Source organism: Atta cephalotes (genome assembly GCF_000143395.1).
Source record: "Atta cephalotes unplaced genomic scaffold scaffold00047, whole genome shotgun sequence".
Taxonomy (NCBI): Eukaryota; Metazoa; Arthropoda; class Insecta; order Hymenoptera; family Formicidae; genus Atta; species Atta cephalotes.
In genome coordinates this window covers 1,050,997-1,070,486 of record NW_012130111.1, presented here as the reverse complement: position 1 = coordinate 1,070,486, position 19,490 = coordinate 1,050,997, and positions in this window count along the sequence as shown.

Below are 19,490 nucleotides of genomic sequence, written 5' to 3'. Positions count from 1 at the left end.
ATATATATATATATATATATATATATATATATATATATATATATATATTTACTGCTAATATGATATTTGTTATTGTTACATATAAAGTCAGAGATTTTAGAGTTACAGATAAAAAATTTATAAGATTTTCATTGCATGTAAAAATTTTATAAATATTTTTACGAGGGATGCTGTTATGAATTTTTATTCATAAACTTTTACCTTTTAGTCGATTTAAATATATAAAATGATATTTTTATTTTTTTATAAATAACGCAATGTTTCTTCAAGTTTGTTCCAATTAAATTTCTAAAAGGCGTGAGAACGTCCCGTGAATGTTTGAATGTTCTCAAAATATCTCAGGATGTCCTGGGACATATTCAGGATGATTCTAAGGACGTCTTATATTGTTTGGGTATGTTATCACTAGCTTCTTAAAAGTTTTCTTATATTTAAATATAATTAATGATATTATTGTTATTATTTATTAATATACATATATTACCAAATTGTTGTTATTATTATTATTATCATATTTGAGCGGTGAGAGTCTTCGATATTAGGTACTATATAAAAATATGATCCCTCCAATTATTAAGAGCACTTAAATTCAATTCCAGGCCGATTCGAATCACAGCACTTTCTTCCCAATCTTTTGACACTTTCTCGCATAAATTCAGCGCGTATATAAGTCGGCGCGAAGCTAATTACGAGATTACAGATCCGTATCGTGAAGATTGAAGCGAGTGTGCTGCGACCACGAGAGGGTTTAGTGGCCCTCGTAATCCGACAATCGATCTCGTAAGCTCTCGAATGAAACAGAAGGCAAAATGACACCGAGCGCGTTAATCAGAAATGCTCAATTATAGATTTGCTCTTGGCTTTACAAATTGGCTTGTTTTCGTGGAATAATAAGTTGAAATAAATATAAGTTGAAATGAATATAATGCAAATATTAGATTTATCAAAGTAAGGTCACTTTAGAAGCTGATAATAGTAGATAAAAGTTTATTACACGCGATTTATTTTAAAGACTAATATTTTAAAGACTTCAATGACTAATTTTTAAAGGAAAGCTTTGCTTAATAAAAACTTTAGAAATCTGTTTCTTTTATATATATATATGGAAAAAGTTTCTCTTAATAAGAAAAGTCATTTAATCATAATTAGAATTTTAAAAGCTTTATTTTAGATATTTCTTTGTGCATATTTTTCTCTACAGTAAAAAAAATTTCTTTTTTAATTTTATATTAACGTTGAAATATTTTTTTACTTTTATTTGTAAGAAGACATAGGAATTCCATTAAATATATATAAATAAAATATATAAATAAAAAAAATATTTAAGAAAACATTAATTAAAATTAAATATGTTTTTTGTCATAAATATTTTACGTTTCAACATTGTGAGATTATACTACACTGAAAAAAATTTTGGTCATTTTTGATCCAATGAATGATCGTTAATCAATGTCCGACTTAATATATTTAGTTAATTCATTGATACAATAATTGGATTTATTTATAACATATTCAGTCTTGCAATGAATTCTAGTAATAGTTTTATAATCTAAATCATTATAAAAATTTATTGGATCAATTTTCATTAATTCAATGAATATTTTATTATATTTACGTACAGTTCTGTTCAGTGTAATAAGTGCAACAAATAGACGAAAAGTGATTAGAGAAGTAGAGAGTTAAATGATATTTTCGAGGAAAATTAATTCCGAATTCGACTTGATTGACGCAATTATTTTCTCATGCGCGTTGTAGTGGAAGATTTTGATTAATCTCTTGAGTATACATGTGCTAGGATTTGCTACTTCTAACATAACTAGATATGCCACTTCATTGTCTTTGGGTCCCCATAGGGGAATTGTTGAGGACGAGTGGAACTTTGCGAACCAAGAAACTCACTGTCTAACTAAACAAGCTGCAACATAATACACAATAAAGAAAAAGGACCACGTTCACTCGGCACATGTGTAAAGAATTTTTCATGAAACCGGACGACTGTACGAGTGTAACTGAGATTTACATTTTCATGAATTAATACTCGCTATGCGCGCGAATCTTTTTAATTATGGTAATTGAGAAATCTATCCCTCAAGCATTTTGTTCGTTCAACATTATGGTTTATAAATGCAAAATATTCTAACGATAATTCATTTCGCCAAGCTTTTTCAAGTTCTCGTTAACGAATGTTAAATTGACGAGACGCTTATTTTTTATGCTTCTCTGGGAATAGAAGCGATTCAATAATTGACAATACTAACAAATGCTTGTCAGCGAGAGAAATTGTATTTAAAGAATGGTAGAATATATAAAGTTGAAATAAGGAAGGAAGACCAATAATAAAACTATTCAAATTCGTGCTAAATGGATTAAGTTCTATATTTTGAGTTTTCAAATTTTTTTAACAATTGGAGAATTACTTAAAATATATTCTTCTCTATTACTTCCTTACTTTTATGTAGTAAGAGATCATTTAAGCTAATATAATACTGGCAATAAAAATTTTCTATTTCTATAATAATTTAGAAGTAACTATTTATTAAAAATTGAAGAGTGTCATTCATTTGAAACGTTCAAAATATTTCGAATGCTTTACCGATTATATCGTTTTAATATTTTACTTGCTTGTGATATTCACATTAATGAGGCATTTTACAATAGTTGTGCACAAAAGTTGTATATGAGGCGGATATTTTTTTTCAATGTCATCGAATTTTAAATTATATATTTAATCACATATTTGTATAGTCTTGTCATCAAATTTTGATAATTAAAGAGTTAATTCGATCCGTTCCATTTGCTTCAATGTTAGTTCACAAAGCGCCCACGATTCGTATTCGAGCGCTTAAGGAGAGGATCAAGTTCGCGGGCTAGCGATTTCGCTGCAGTTTCGCAAGTAGTTAGTGCATACCGCATACGGCTCGTGCGAAAGCATTCCCTCGGGGGCGTGGATGACCAACAGTTTAAACAGAAATTTGATCTGTATGCTACCGCAATCTGAAGCTTTAAGCCAATGTCGATAAACATTGCATTTGGAGCGCGGTGCAGTTTCAGCTGTGCGTCAATATTTTCAGTAGGAATATTTTCAATAGGAACACACGAGTATTTATAAGGCTTTTTTGTAAGGCTAAGAATTATCAGTTCTAAAATTCCATTTATCATAATCTGTCATCGTAGTTAGATAGTATTGAAAATTTTAATTTAAGATTAATTTAATAGAAATTGAGTAACCATAACAAGTAATATAAAACAATTTGACATAATAAATGAAAAAACATACAAACTATTTATACTAAGCTATTTTATTTTCTATTTTACATTTCTCATGATATGGAGAAGGAAACTACTTGTTAAGATAAATTTAACTTTATTGTAGTTCTTCAAATTATAATCGAGTTGTTATCAAACAGATTCACCGATTTCACGAGCGAATCAACAGCACGCTCTCTTATTGTACACAACTGCGGTATTTTCTGCTAGTTTAAACGGAAACAGAACATCGTTAACTCCAACTCAAAGTGCGACTTCGTGCACCGAGCACGTAGGTAATTCACTTATTTACCTACTTTAAGATCAAGCGTATTGTAAAAGCGAACCTATCAAATGGTGCGCGAAATAGAGTGCAAATTGCAGCCTTTCAGATCCTTAATCGCCTAGATCTTAATCTAGCTACGATTATATCGAAAGAACAGTCCGATCGTCTGTTGTAGTTTATGCGGAATGAGCGGTATGGTGCTGACTATGGTTGGAATGTCTTATGTGCGGAATTCCATGCCGAGGATGCTCGATCGCTAGGACTTTGGCGGCGATCGAGAATGTCCCGCCGCGAGATCGAAAGCGATTTAGGAGCTTCTCCTGAATCCAGGAGAAGCAGCTCGTATTACAAAAGTAAAAGATTATGGAATATTGGGATTAACAACATTGGATTAACAAAAGGGAAAAATAAATGGTAGACAAATAATATAATAATGTACACAATTTTGTTAAAATATTGTAAGGTAGAATTTGAAGATTTTGTTATTTGGGAATTTGAAATAATTACTGAAAATATAAAAAAATAATTATTGCCAATAAAAGAAAAATTTTGGAATTTTGTGAAATTATTACAAAATGTAGAATGTGTGTTAATTACATATATAAAATCGAAACAATATTTTCCTACAAAATTAAAAATATTTAAGTGCAGAAAATTATTATATTTAAATTTTAACTAATACATGATTTAATGTTTATTAATAATCATCAAAATGAAGGAGTTAAACGTAAATGGAATCATCTAACGTACCAAATAACCTTTGGGAAATGAGCCAAAATAGGCAATGTCAGTGGAATTTCTGAGTTGGCACGCGTTTGCAAGACCGCTTGTATTTGTTCTTGACAATTCCATTTTCCGGAATAATTGCGATCACATCGGAATACCTCAAAATGCCGAGGCGAGGATGTGGGCGGTGTTTAGTTAGTTACCATCCCAAAAGTTGAAGCTAAACCACTAACAATATACCTCGCAAAAACTCGTTAAGCCGAAATCGAAATGCGATCTCCAGCGACGGATCTTTCTCTTAATAATATATTATATTCTATTTCTTGTGAATCTAAATGAGCTCCATCCATGATACTATGACAATGATAATATTTGATATTTTACTATTCAAACATAAGACTGGAAAATTATTGTTAATTGTAAAAAGCAGAAATATTAGTGAATATCTCCCTAACTTCAAAAGTGACACAACTCAAAATTTAAGATTTTCAGAAAAGGTAGAAAACTATTTTTCAACTTGACAGAAAAAATTAATGACTAATAATATCAATACGAAGAATATATTCTTAACATAATTAATTGCCATCTTTGTCATTTTCGTTCCACAATAAAAGAAATCGCTAATTTTTTAATTGTGATGATTTTGATATTTTTATAAGATAAGTCTTTAAGACAATTGTAATTTGCAAATAACTTCTGATTTGTACTATTTGAAGAATAAATTATGCGATTGCTTGCTTTCATGGATTGAAAGTTATCGCACGAGCATCATCACACGGCAGAGGTATTATTGAGAATCGCGAGAAGAGGTATGTCGTCGCGTTTCGCAGGAAGACAACGAGGCGGAATCTCCGAGCCTGAAGTTGCGATGTAACTACGCGCGTGAGGAACACGATGGAAGTTGTTCGTGACTGTTCGAATGGTCTTTCTAGTTAAAATGTCGTCACTAAGAGCGACACGCGCAGTTACACGCCAGTGAACCTAACAGAGGTTTGCCGGAACAACCCCATCTCTAACCAGAAAGCGACTTAACTCTGTTGCCGAGGTGTGTCGACCTCGTACGACCAATTTGCGACACTTCGAAATGGAGTCCGCCAAGAAAGAGCCTTGAACTCGTGCAATTTTATGCGACCCCGCGAAGAAATAAAAGAATGATGTCAGACGACTGTTCCACTTTGAAAATAGACGTGATTTGTTCACAATACCGTTCACTCTGTCTGCTATTAATCCCTGAATGAATAAACTTCCGTGAAAACGATATTAATTAATATTCAATTATTTTTAGCTTGTTAGTACAATAAAACAATGTTCTATTTTTTTACCTTATCGTCGTAAATGCTGAATCTATTTAAAATGATTTAATTGAGTCAAACTAATTTGCTATTCAAAAGCACGACTTCAAAATACAGACATTCGTCATGCTAAAAAAAAGTGCATCTAACAAACTCGCAAATTAATCTTTTGCTCTTCTTGTTTGTAATAACATAGATACTTTTTACGTACATATATAATTAAATTATGACATTGAGAAGATTAAAAAAATATATTCAAGTATTGTCTTTTAAAGTAATCATATATATTAACCGCAAAAATAATTAATATGTTTAAAAAATTCCTGATATAGAATTAATAAATTAGATAGTATGATAAAATTAATAAATTATGTTATACAAATACTTCTGAAGTATTTCATAGATACTTAATGATTAAAATTTTTGTTAAATAAGAATCTTATTGGATCTGTACATGTGAATATAAATCAAAAGAAAATAAAAGAAAATAAAAGAAAATAAAGTTTATAATAGTGAAAACTGGACATTCAGTGTTTAAATAATTCCATAATTTTGTCAATATAGAGTTTCAAGACCAAAAAATCAATTCGACGCGCAGTTTAACAGAATTTGATACATAATATATACAAATTTACATCAAATTATTTAAGCACCAAATATTTAGCTTTAATCGTGTGGGCTAAAATTTTTGTTATTAAGAATTTATAGAAAATGAAAATGAAACATACAAATATATCAATTGTAATTCAGAAAATATTAATAAAGAGGTGGATTTCTTTGTAATCTATATATAATCTGGATTCATTGGTAACTGCATCGTAGTTATTAACTACTTTTATGTGCCATTAAACAAATCAATTTGCACACATTCATGAAAATATGAGAAGATAATTAAGAAAAACTGTATTTATTTGCGTGTGAATCAAACTAAAATAATTGACATAATTAATAAAAATGCATTCAATAAGAAATTCTATCTCGCTATACATGAATCTGTAAAATAAAATATGAATATTATCGTTTTATCTTTAATATTGGTGGTAATTGAAATGATTATTAATTTATCATAATGTTATCAATTATAAATTTAACGCATTGCTATGGTATTTCATATACTGATATGATAAATACGATACAGAACTCATAAAACATTAAATATTAATTCCCTCATATTAACCACCTAAAAATGAATTTTATAATAAATATTAGAGAGTTTAATTTATTTGAATAATTTATGAATGAAATATAATTACATTAATCCTAATCACGTTATTAATAAAATTATTAATGACATTATTTTTATTAAAAAAATATTCTTTTATATAGAAGAACTTTAGATCTGTTTATACAAAAGTTGTCTCATTAAAATGTTTTTAATAATCTTCTTTAATTAATTTTAAATATATTTTTAATCTTCTTAATGATGTATCTTCAGATGTACTCTTGCAAAAGTATATTTAAAAATCTGTGTGATAATATTAAAAATAATTAACCCTACGCAGAAAAAGCAAAAGATCAATTTACGAATTCGATGAACTTACTTTTTTTTTTAGTACGTCGAGCGTTCGTGTCTTTCGTAGTCATGCTTTTGAATAGTTGATTAATTTGGCTCAATTAAATCGCCGTAAACGGATTCAGCATCTGCGACAATAGAGTCGAGAGACCTCGTCTGATCGAGCGTGCGGTCCCCTTTTGTGGATAGATTGCTACTCCCATCTAGAAATACTTCTTCTTATAGTCCTTTATACTCTTTATCCTCGTGCCCGGAAAGTTTTCCGAAGAGTTACTTTCCCTTCCACCATTCGCAAGCATTTAATCCCCGTTTCAATTCGGACGAAGCTTTGTCGTTTTCAAGAAGAAGTATAAAGCAAAATCGAACGAATGCCTGTTGAAAAGACAATAAAAATAAGAGAACAAACTTGTTATTTAGATTTAATTTAAACAATACGAATTTTTATTGTAATTATTATATACAATGTTTATATGTATGTTTAATAATGTTTTTTAATAATGTTTATATTTTTGTATACTAATTGCCCAATAACATGAAAAAAATATTTATACTTATGTAAATAAATGAACAGAGAAATAAATTATTTAAAACAATGTATAAATCGAGCGATTAATATGAAATATTTAAATAAATTATATAAATGTAGAGCATGTCAGTACATTTAAGTACATGTAATTCTCTTACTTCAAAAGTGACCAATTAAAAAAGTTAAGTTCTTCATAAAATGAAAAAAATTTTTTAATTCAATAGTCCTCCATTTTTTTATCTGTTTTGTATTTTCTGTTTTTCAGTTCTACAATAAATTTATCTAATATGATTTTAATTAAAATACCAGCTTTGTAAATTCGCAATACGATGACTCAGTCTGTTCATGTATCACATGTTGTAGTTTCTATATAATTTGCATAGCTTATCATGCTCGTCGCAAGTGTAGCGAGAATGTCCTCTCCCTCAGCTTGTCCCTTTAATCATTGCAACTTCTCTTCGAAGTTCTGTCATACTGTTAGAGTAGTCAAATAAGTTCTTTGATAAATGTACAAGCGATATCTTGTCATGCGTGATTAACATTGAAACATAATGTGATAAATATAATATTACAGTATAATACGGACATATTGAGATACATGTGTTGAACATGTTAATCCTCTAATTTAGATATGATGTACATTAGCTGTTTGAATTTTCATTCTGATATAAAATATTGGCGATAGAAAGATAAAAGACACGAGAAAAGAACCTTGAAATAGTTGTTGACTATTTTAAAATATATTATCTTTTTATTATTCGATATTTGTATTCAAACTTTGAGTTTCTATAAGTCAATTATTAGCATATCGAATCTAAGTCCTATGATTTGATACAAAGCTGTGTCTTCAAAATTCACTATCACTAGTCAGCACTGAAAGACTACAGTTTATATTACATGCTGAAGAAGAAGTAGAAGAAGTGACAACTAGAGGTGTATGGAGGAATATAGACTTTCGATATTTCGTATTCAATCATTTTCAATTAATATATCGTTGTAGTATTGCGTACTTTTGATATAATTCGAAATATCGAAAATCTGTATGTTTCTTCGCATATTCTCATCTTGAAATGTATTAAAACAAAGAGAGTGATAGAAGTAGAAGACAATTGTCTGATTGCGATCCGATTCATGCTTGTGCATTCATGATCATCCACATTTGTCCTTGTTTAACATTTAATAAACAAAAAGAAGAAAATGATTCTCAAGTGTCTTCGTAAATGTGAATTGCGGTTAATGTTTATTTACCTTTGTAGATAAATTTTAATCTTTCACAATTTAAAATTGCAAATATAAAAATGTATAATAACGATCAAACATTTCGGTTCTAGTTTGAGCTTTCATCAACAGATAAACTTTAAAATTAAAAATTATAAAAAAAAGCTTATCACATCAAGTTATTTTTTTCCCGTCATGATTCATAGGTGAATAAAAGTTTTTTCCGACTTCATGAACAAAAGGGGAAAAAAAACGTCCTCCAACTCCGAGCCCAACTCAATTGCGTGGCTGGAACCGATTTTCAAATGAGTCCATCCGAGAAAAACCACATGGTCGCAATTTAATCAAAAAAATAAAATAACTGCAATAAATGCAATTATTATGATCGTCGTCAAGTTATAATTGAGGTAGAAAGAATAAATGAAATAAAGCAAGTAATTGTAAGAGTGCTGAATATCAAGTCAATACAATTTGACATTTTCAGAAGGAGATTAGAAATGTATAATACTCGCTCGAGTATATTATTCTCGGTGGCATCTTTTATCTTCCATCCATGTCTTGTCTCGTTCAACCGTTAATCACAGATAGCTTGTCACACGCGCGAGTACGTGAGTGCGCGTGCGTTCGTCAAAGCTGGCTCTTCTTTGCGCGTGTACGAGAGTCGGATGACCTTAATTAAGCCCACGACGAAGAACGCTAGCACGAAATAAACCGCTTTATACGTGAGACGGAAACACAAGTCGCTTCAGTAAACGTCACGACACTCGTTGCAGGCGGCTTTATAATCGCAACGCTAAATACGCGCAGTTAGAGGATAATGCTGTGCCCATTAGATATTTACGACGTGTATTTCGTTCGAGTCTGAAAATCCACTCTAATTGGAGGACGAGACGTCACAAATTGGCGTTTGTTAAATGGTGAATATCATTTCTCGCGTTCGTTAGCTCCATAAACATTTTACATTCGTGAAATGATATCTTGAGAATTCTCTCGCAGCTAGAAATGTAAATTCAATTGATGTCGATTTATGTTACACATAAGAAAGAAAGACAATTGACCATTTAGAGAAAGTCTCTTTTTTTAAAACTTACAGCTTGAGCAGTTATGTATTTAAAGGAAAATTGATACGGAATCTGTATTTCTTTTTTACGGAGATCGAAAAAATTCAATGATCTATCAATGAAAATAGTAATAAATTTGCGATTCGCTTACACGAATTTATAAACTTAATAATATGATAAACACATGATACCATTTTTGTTTTACTTCAAAAGTAACACAATTAAAAAGTACGATTTTTTAGTTATTACCATGAATGAGTTAGGTAAAGATTACTTTATCAAAAGTAAAGTAATTTAATTTTACAGCTTGTCTGTCAAATTGTCTGTCATTTGTGTCGTTCTTAAAGTTTTCTAAGAGATCATAATAAATTCTGCAAGAGTGACACATTCGAGTTGTCAGTTTTGTAAATATAGAAAGGAAAGTTTTCTACAGAAAACATTTCAGATTTAACAGTTTGGGTAATCAAAATTTGACAAAGAAATTGCAGACATATTATATTTAAATATTTTAATTGATAAAACGTAAATAACAATTGGTATTTTGAGTTATGTTATCTTTAGTGAATTCTAGATTTGTTATACTTTGTTATAATATACTTTGTAGGATATTAAAATTGTTACAATTCAAAAAAGAATGATTTTCAAAACGAAAATGATGACAATAACATTTAATGATATTTCTAAGAATACATTTTTTGCCAATATAATTTGATTAGTCAATAATCTTTTATTAAATTAAAATATAGTTTTTCCTCTTTCCTCTTCTCTAAAAACTTTATTTAATTATTTATATTAGATTTATTTTTATTATAAATAAATATTATAAATAAAATATATAAATTTGTATCATATTGTTCATTTTTTGAATTGGTCATTTTTGAAATAAAGGATATCTAATTTCTCAGAATAGATCTCTCATTTTCGTATATCAAGAATAAGAAAACTAGCAATCTGGATCTTGGTTCGGTCCAAATCTTTTTGCTACTCCTTTTCACAGAATTTTAAAAAATTTAGAGGTATTTTTTTCGATTATATTACTAAAGATGTTACAAGATATTTTAGAAGGGGACTCCGTCCTTTTTTATTTTGAAGAAATTTGAGAGTGAAATTTTGTTTGTGTGCTAAAAGAAACCCAGATTACAGACGGAAGAGACTGCAGAGTTAAAATTACATAAAAATTTTATATATAAAATTATAATAAATATTGTGACTTTCTAATTATTAATTTATTAAGATTATAATGTAAATAATATGATTCATATTTTAAATGTTCAACATATCAATTATAAATAGAATATCTATTGTGTTAACCTAAATTCAATTTATGAGATACTGACAGTAGTTCATTTTTATTCACTGGCTAATTATGGTTAATTACGTGTTTAATGTGAAAGTGATATGCAGCCACCAATGTCGGTGAAACTCGAAAGCTCTCCATAATGAAATTACTACCGAAACTAATAAATCCTCCTAAAATTTTAAGCGGATCATTGAAACTGCGTTGGTGTAAAGGAGAGAGATGTTGAAGTTTTCCTAATTACTACGTCGTAATTAACATCATGCAAATCTGCTTGGCAGATGCCGATATAATTAGCTTTTTTCTCTACATCTTCTATTATCGAATTTATTATCACAAGAATTGACGTAATAAAATAAAATGTTATATATCATAGATTCAACCGTTTTTCAAAAAAATTTTTATGTCTTGATGTGATCTTAATTATATTTTACCATATATTTCATTATGATTGTTGAAATATTACATTAACTGTTATTTTGCGAAGCCTGTAGTAATATTTATAATTTTTTAAATTATTCTGTCCCTTTAATTAAAATACACAAAACGAAACATGTTAATTGTGAAAATTGTGAACATCAGAGATGCTATATTGATATGCAACAGTTGAATATTATTCAATTATATTTAATATATTTATTCATTTATTAAAAATTTATTTTTTACATTTTTATTGACGTTTTGATAGTCTTTTATTTCAATAACTATTTTTATTATTTTTAACAGAAAGTGGAAACCTCCGTCGAAGAATCTTAAATTTAAAGAGTGCAATCTGCATTTTAAAATCTGAACACACTTTGCATTTTAATACAATTCGATTGTACAAAAAAATCAACTGAATTTGTATTAATGCTAAACAGTATATTTCTGGAATAGTTGGTTTATCCTATTGATATTGATATGAAAAATCTCAGACTATGAAATTTAAATCTTGATTTTTATTTATAAAAGGCAAATAAAGAAAGATAATACAATGTATATGTAACTTGCTCTACAGCGATTTTAATTTACTCCTAATCACTAATTAATTAATTGTATATAAAAATCATATTGTTATTAAATTTTGTTATCAAATTTTCTTATATACTTAAATTAAATTTTTATAAAGTTTCTAAAATTAAAAAATTTTTGTTTTAATTTAAGCTTTTTAATCTTAAGTAATTTTTATTTAAATTAAAATTTCAAAATACAACAAGTATAAAACAGATGTTGAATTTATTAATTTTTTGAAACATGATCAAGGAATATTTAAAGAATAAAAATAATTATGTTTTCTAAATTATTGTTTAATATTTTTATTTTTTGTGTTAGCAATTTGCAATCTATTGATATAGTTTTATTTAAAAATACACAAGCATTTTGCTCCAAAAATATTTTCATCAAAAATAGCGTACGATAAAACGACGTTATATTTCATAAATAAAGGATTGCTACATTTACATGTTTGAAGCTCACATCTAACCGCCGTTTGTTGAAAGCTCATTCAATTAGGTGAGTGAGAAATGAGATATCCGCATATGGGCGGAAATATATTGTTATCTGATGTGTCGATAATATATTAAAGTATATTCTCTTTAATAGATGAATTAATCAATTTTAAGTAATCCTTTAGTTATATAATAACCCTTAAATTATATAATATTACGATAATTCGCGTCGAGACTGATATTACGTTGGGGAGAATACTATATTATTAAGAACACGAAGAACAATTACGCAATAATATTGGAAATGTAAAACAAATTTATATCAATTAAGAGAAATAGAATATATATAAATCCAAACTCTGAAATATTTAAACACTAAGAGATTAACTTTTACCGAAAATAGATTTATTTCTCTTAATTATTTTATTCTTGTCGGTCTACGAATTGTAATAATAAATAATTTATATAATGTCCAACTATTTCCGTTTTTAAAATTCTTTAAGAAAGTTACTTATGCAAAAATGTTCAGTAACTTTTTTAAATTGATTTTTTTTTAATTGATTTGTAACTGCAGTTTTATTTAGAATTTTTAATATATGTCCTATTTTATTATCAAATTATAATTATAATTTGTCAATAATCAGTTTTATGTTAAATATTTAAACACATATTTAAAATGATCATACAATTAATATTTTTTTTGTTTAGAAATTTTTTATTAGTTAAATGTAAAAATCCAACCTAACAATAATTATTAATTACAAATTACGCAATAATTTGATTCGATTCGGATTCAATTCGAGATTAATTCGATATTAAAAAAATCTTGATTGAAAGAAATTTAAAATTTTATGGAATTTTATGGAAGGTATTATTTTAAGCACAAATATTTAATGTCGACTGTATATTTGACGCTTCTTTATTTATTTGCTAGAATAATCTAATTCAAAAAAATGATTGAGAATTACATTTATTTTCCTTCCTTTTTCATGAAATTTTAAATTCTTTTTAACATGATAATCGATTCTGTGATGTATAAAATTTTCGAGCTGCTGACTTTATAATTCAATAATATTCTGGTTTGCAGCATTTAATTTCGCAATGATAAAAAGCAACGGCCAAACGGCGACAGATATTTCGGGCGAGAAATTGATTTTGTAACAAGTGAAAGCTTTTCTCGCTACTAGCCAGAAGTGCGGTTCACTCGGAATTATACCTTTTCGATGACGGAATCACACCGTCCACGATTCAACGGACTGCTCGACTCCATGCATCAATTTCCAGCGGGTCTCCATTTTTTTCGCCACTCGCTTTTATTTTATTATTGATGTCGTCGACGATCCGTCAATGTCGCCGACGCCGAAGAGCGCGACGATCACGCAAAAAATAATGCGAGCCGACAGCTTTGCTCTTTTCCTCGTTATCGATGAGAAATTTCATAAACTATGAATCGTTCTCATTATTTATTATCATTATTATCCATATTAGCGCAGAAATCTACTGCCTAAAAGATTTTCGATCATCTTTAAAAATACATTATTCATTGTAAAATTAACTTAAGTATTTATTAGCTAGGTTATTTATTTTCATGCATATTGCTTTACATAATCTTGTGGCACAATAAATATTAGAAGTCGGTAAGTGTGAAAAATTGCACGAGCGTTACTTCTTATTTTATTTTTTCTTATCTTGTTCCTGATTACGTAATCGTTAAATTGCATACAGGATGGTGTATATATAATATGCAATACTATTTATCCGATTTATCTGTATTAATATACATAGACAGATATATTGAAATCATATTTACATCTATCCGGTGAATGTTAATTGTCAGTGAAGTGGATATTAATAGTTATCTATCATACTGACCATATATTGATCCAGTTTTAGATAGCTCATAATTTATTCAATGAATAATTAAATGTTTTGAAACAAATTAATTGTTCAGTTATCTTTGAAAATTTCTTTGAATAATTTAATTGCATGTTGATTAAAAGCGCTTGCAATATAATTTTGATTTTCCTACCTAAAGAAAGGCTTTTTTATTACATATATTAGATATTTTTATTACATATTTTAGAAATAGTTATATAATTACATGTATTTACAATATATTTTATTTATATTGTAGTCATACTAAAATTGTAATGTAAGAAGAGACAACAGAAAAAATAACATTTATATAAATAAAATATATGAAAGAGTCGAAATAAATACAAATTGGTCATTTCATCAAATCAATTTTTTATAATTTTGATAAATTGTTTTATGATCCAGATAAGATGTAAATGAAGAATTACTTTGTTGTAATTTTAAAAAGGTTAACAGGTCACAGAAAACATGAATGCGTTTTTAGAGAAATTATAATCGACTGACAAGGGATAACATTAGTCATTCCTTATAATTATGATGGGTCACGGAAAGCCTAGAACTCAAAAAGAGGGAAACGTGCCAGAGCTTCGAATCGGCATGAAATTTATGCACAAACTTTCGTCCGCGCCGCTATAAATCGTCGGTGTCGAGATGCCATCGACGGAAGGGAGGATCGAAAATTTCCCGGAAAAATGGCGTAAACTTTCGAGAGGCTCTTTATCGCGACTTCGTTGTCGTTACTGTTTAAAAAAATTTGCTTTATCATTCATTTCTTGTTGAAATAGCATTATGTAAAACTCTTGTATGTTAGTACTAATAAAATATCATATAGAATATATTAAATAAACTGCATGTAGACTACGAATTTTCATTGGATAACAGTGATTTAATGATTTCAATAAGCAATAATATGCACAATATAAAAAATAAATTTTATATTTATGTTAAATAAAAAAAAATCTAATGTAATCTATTTATGAAATATTTATTATATTTAATAATAATATTATATTTAATAATAATATTATATTTATATTATATTTAATAATAAATGTATCATAATGAGTTTTATATATTTTTTGTTTCATGCGCAATTATATTGCGCTAAGAGATTTATTTTATACATCTCAGAAAGAGAAAAATGATCTAATTATTATTTATTTTCCTAAAATTATGTAATCACACATTATATATATTTTTATATTTTTGTAAAAATATTATTATCTGTTTAAATAATATTTGAACGTATAAATTTTTTAAATCTTATTAACTTTAATGCATAATAATTTCTATAAAGACTTTCTATAAAGACTATTAGTCTGCAGACTAATTGGAATTATACAGAATATATAATAAGGGATAGGAATTTAGTAACTTCTACGTAAATAACAATGATCATTTATATTTTTGTTTGTACTGATTATTTTTAATTATGATAATAATATTTCAAGAATTTCTCTTGTTGTCCAACGAAAACTCAGGGAGAAACGAGACAAATTATTAGAGATGAAGGAAAGTAAAATTGATCTCCGTATCTCTGATGGAACCGGTTCCAATTTTCTGGCTGCCTGATCCGGCCTATAATATATAATTAGATTGTCGTTGATATATCATCCTCACGTTATAATTATTATTCAAAAGTTTACCGATTATTGATCGGGTAACGTAACGGGTCGTTTAAATATTTGATCTGTAAGAGTGATAAAAAAGAACGAGAGTAGAGTTTATACTTTCGAAGTAAAATAATCTGTTAATTAATTTTTTCTTTTTTTAATATATACGTTTAAACAGCTTTTAATTACTTATTTAATTACTTATTATTAAATATGAATTAGCAATAAAAGTATCCTGAATCCTATTTATTTCAATTAAACTCGATAAATACGCTCATGTGTCAACAGATTCATATTAATTCATTTATTTTATTGGATTAGAGTAAAAAAAACATTAAATTTTTACAATTTAATTTTATTCAATAAAATTCAATAATTTTATTTGAATACAATTTATATTTTTGTAGTAAAAAAATACACATAATATATATTCAATACTAAACTTATTATGGAGCTTTTTTATCGCAATATAATATTTCATATATGTTTAATATGGACAAATTTAAATTTAACTCTGTAATTTTCTAATCTCTGTTGTATAACTAGAGAAGGCTGTTTGACATACTAGTGATAGATGTCGATCGAATGGAGATCTTCCGGGTTTTCCGGGTGATTTTTCATGCTAGCCAAATACGGATGACAATTTTTCAGACCACTATAAAACTGAAATTTCTCACGCCTTCTCCATCCACCACTTCAACCGATCCAGGGCGATCAATGTCGATATTCGCGTCTCTTTTCACGTCAGCTTCGTTTTGCATCCTTAGCATCCCCTAAACTTTCCGACGAGAGGAATGAATCTACTCAGATGACGATGATGTAGGATGAATCGGCTAGTTCCCGCGAGTTCTATTAAACTGAGGTAATCTTTAAAGAAAAAATAGAGAGGAATGTTAATGATTAAATAGATTATGATTTTTCTTAAATTAATATACTGTAAATAAAAAGACATAGAAACAAGTATTTTGTGTTTGTGTTAAAATCGGTAATATTTTTTAATTAAATTTAATTAAATTTTTAATGTATTCAAATGTTAATTTGACATAATTTATGAATAAGTAAACAATTAACATAAGCAAGTGTATTTTAAATTTTTATATTAATATTAACAAATAAAATGTAATTTAACACATTACAAATGTTAATTTTACTGAAATATGATAATTTAATATATATATTATAAATGCTAATTTTTCTGTAGAAATACGTTTCCACAATTCGCTTACAAACTCTGTCAGTGTTACATTTTCGCGTTATTATTTTACATAATATTTGTGTTATTTCCTAATATTCATCTTGTGTTAAATTAATAAAAAGATTTGAATGGACCGTTTAGAACAAGTGAAATGTATTAAATTTAACCCAAATTTTCCAACTATGCATTTTAAGATTGATCGTTATTTATTAGTTTTTATTGCGTCAAGGAAATATTGTATAGAAACGTTTCCTTTTATTTATTTGACAGTATCAATCTTTTCAATTATATTTAAATTTCCTTTTTTCTGCAATTTTATATGTGGAGGATAACATGATTTATTTTTTGATCAATATATAAATTAAAAAAAATTTCCTAATTTTTAAATTGATATTTTTAGTGTAAATAAATTTCTTATGAACTGTAAACAAAGAGAGAAAATTATTAAGGATATAGAATATTTATTTTTTATTTAGCCGTTAATTGACATTGGATGTTTCCATATCACGCTAGTGATATATTACTGAAGGAATCGCCAGTTAAACAGTGGCTTATCGAAAATCATGGATCGAGGATAATCTTTTTCGAGCGCTTGTATCGCGTTGAAAATGGCTTGGCGATCGCAGCAATTAGGATACCGTGCACGCGCTCCATGCGACACTAATTGCGCTTAAGTAATCTAATGGCGATACGTGATAATTTGCATACGTGTAATGCCTGCGTTGATCCATGGACGGCATTTAGTATCAGCAGCCGCGCGATCGAACCCGAACATTTATGACGCTTTTATCTCACGGCAGCTCCACAGTGTACCCACACGATACGTATAACGCGTGTGTAGCGTGTCTAAAAAATATATAGGATGTGTCAAACCAACCGTCTTCCATTAGCTGCCTCGTTTGCTTTTCTTTCTGTTATGATATTTGTTTAATGAATAACTTTTTATTATTTCTCATGTTTTATAATAATATTTTATATATTACACACTTAAATAATTAAGGCTGAAAATATAATTGTGATAAGATAGTTTAAAATAAGTTGAGAAATAAAGGCAATACAATTTATTTATACGTTTTCTTAATCTTCAATTGCAAGATTCTATATAATAAAATATATAAAATGTAATATAAAATAATTGAATATCATATTTAGCTATTCTGAGGCAGAAATAATACTTTAATAACAAATGTATATTTTGATATCATTGTGTAAAAATTTTAATATATCACTTCTTTGTGAATTGAATTCACAAGTCAAATTATTAATTATTAATTAATAATCAAATCGTCCAAATTATTCTTATTGTATAAATTAACAATAAATAAATAAAAATTTATTTATAATGTATAACTAAAACTTATAGATATTGATGCAAAATTACATTAGCGTCTTTGTAATAAAGGCAAAATATAAGAATTATTTTTGTACTAATATGTTCTATTTCTTGTTTCAGGTAAGTTTGATTGGACCACTCCATGGCTACTATATTGAATAACCGGGAATTTAATGGTCAGTTGTACGTACGTATATTATTAGATTATTAATCACGAGCAACGTTATCGCCGCGCTGCAGAGAGAAGATCAATTTTTGCAATTAATTTCGCAAGCTAAATTCGGGAATCTCGAGCGCGGCGGAACGATAAGCGCCGTCGATAATTATACTGAGGCGAATATGTGTGCGAATCTGCATGTGTACATATATGTAATTGCATCTGAATCTGGGTCAGGTATCCGCGTTCCATCGCCGTCACGCAATGTTTATCTCGAAATCGATGGTGAATTATTGCTGGATCGAGTGCAACTCTGCCGGAAACACTATATTTTTGGCCATGCGAGATCCTTATTATTCACTAATAATATTTCCAGTAATATTAACGCGGTTACTTTCCAGGGTCAGGCAACTTTTGCATTAATTTCTTTGAATTTATGTATACAAGAAATCTACAGTATAATCATATTTACGATTTCTTTGTCCCACATTTTTTAAAATTCCTTCTTCTACATTCTTTTCTTTGCAAGACATATGTATGTATATACTTATATTTTCTTTCTGTATTTTCTTTAATAATCTACAAAAACATTTCAAAAAAAGATTTAATTTTAAATTGTATTTAATAACTTTTTAATAACTTTTTATTATTTATATTTCTTTATTATTTTATTATATATATATATATATATATATATATATATATAATTAATTTAATTATTTATT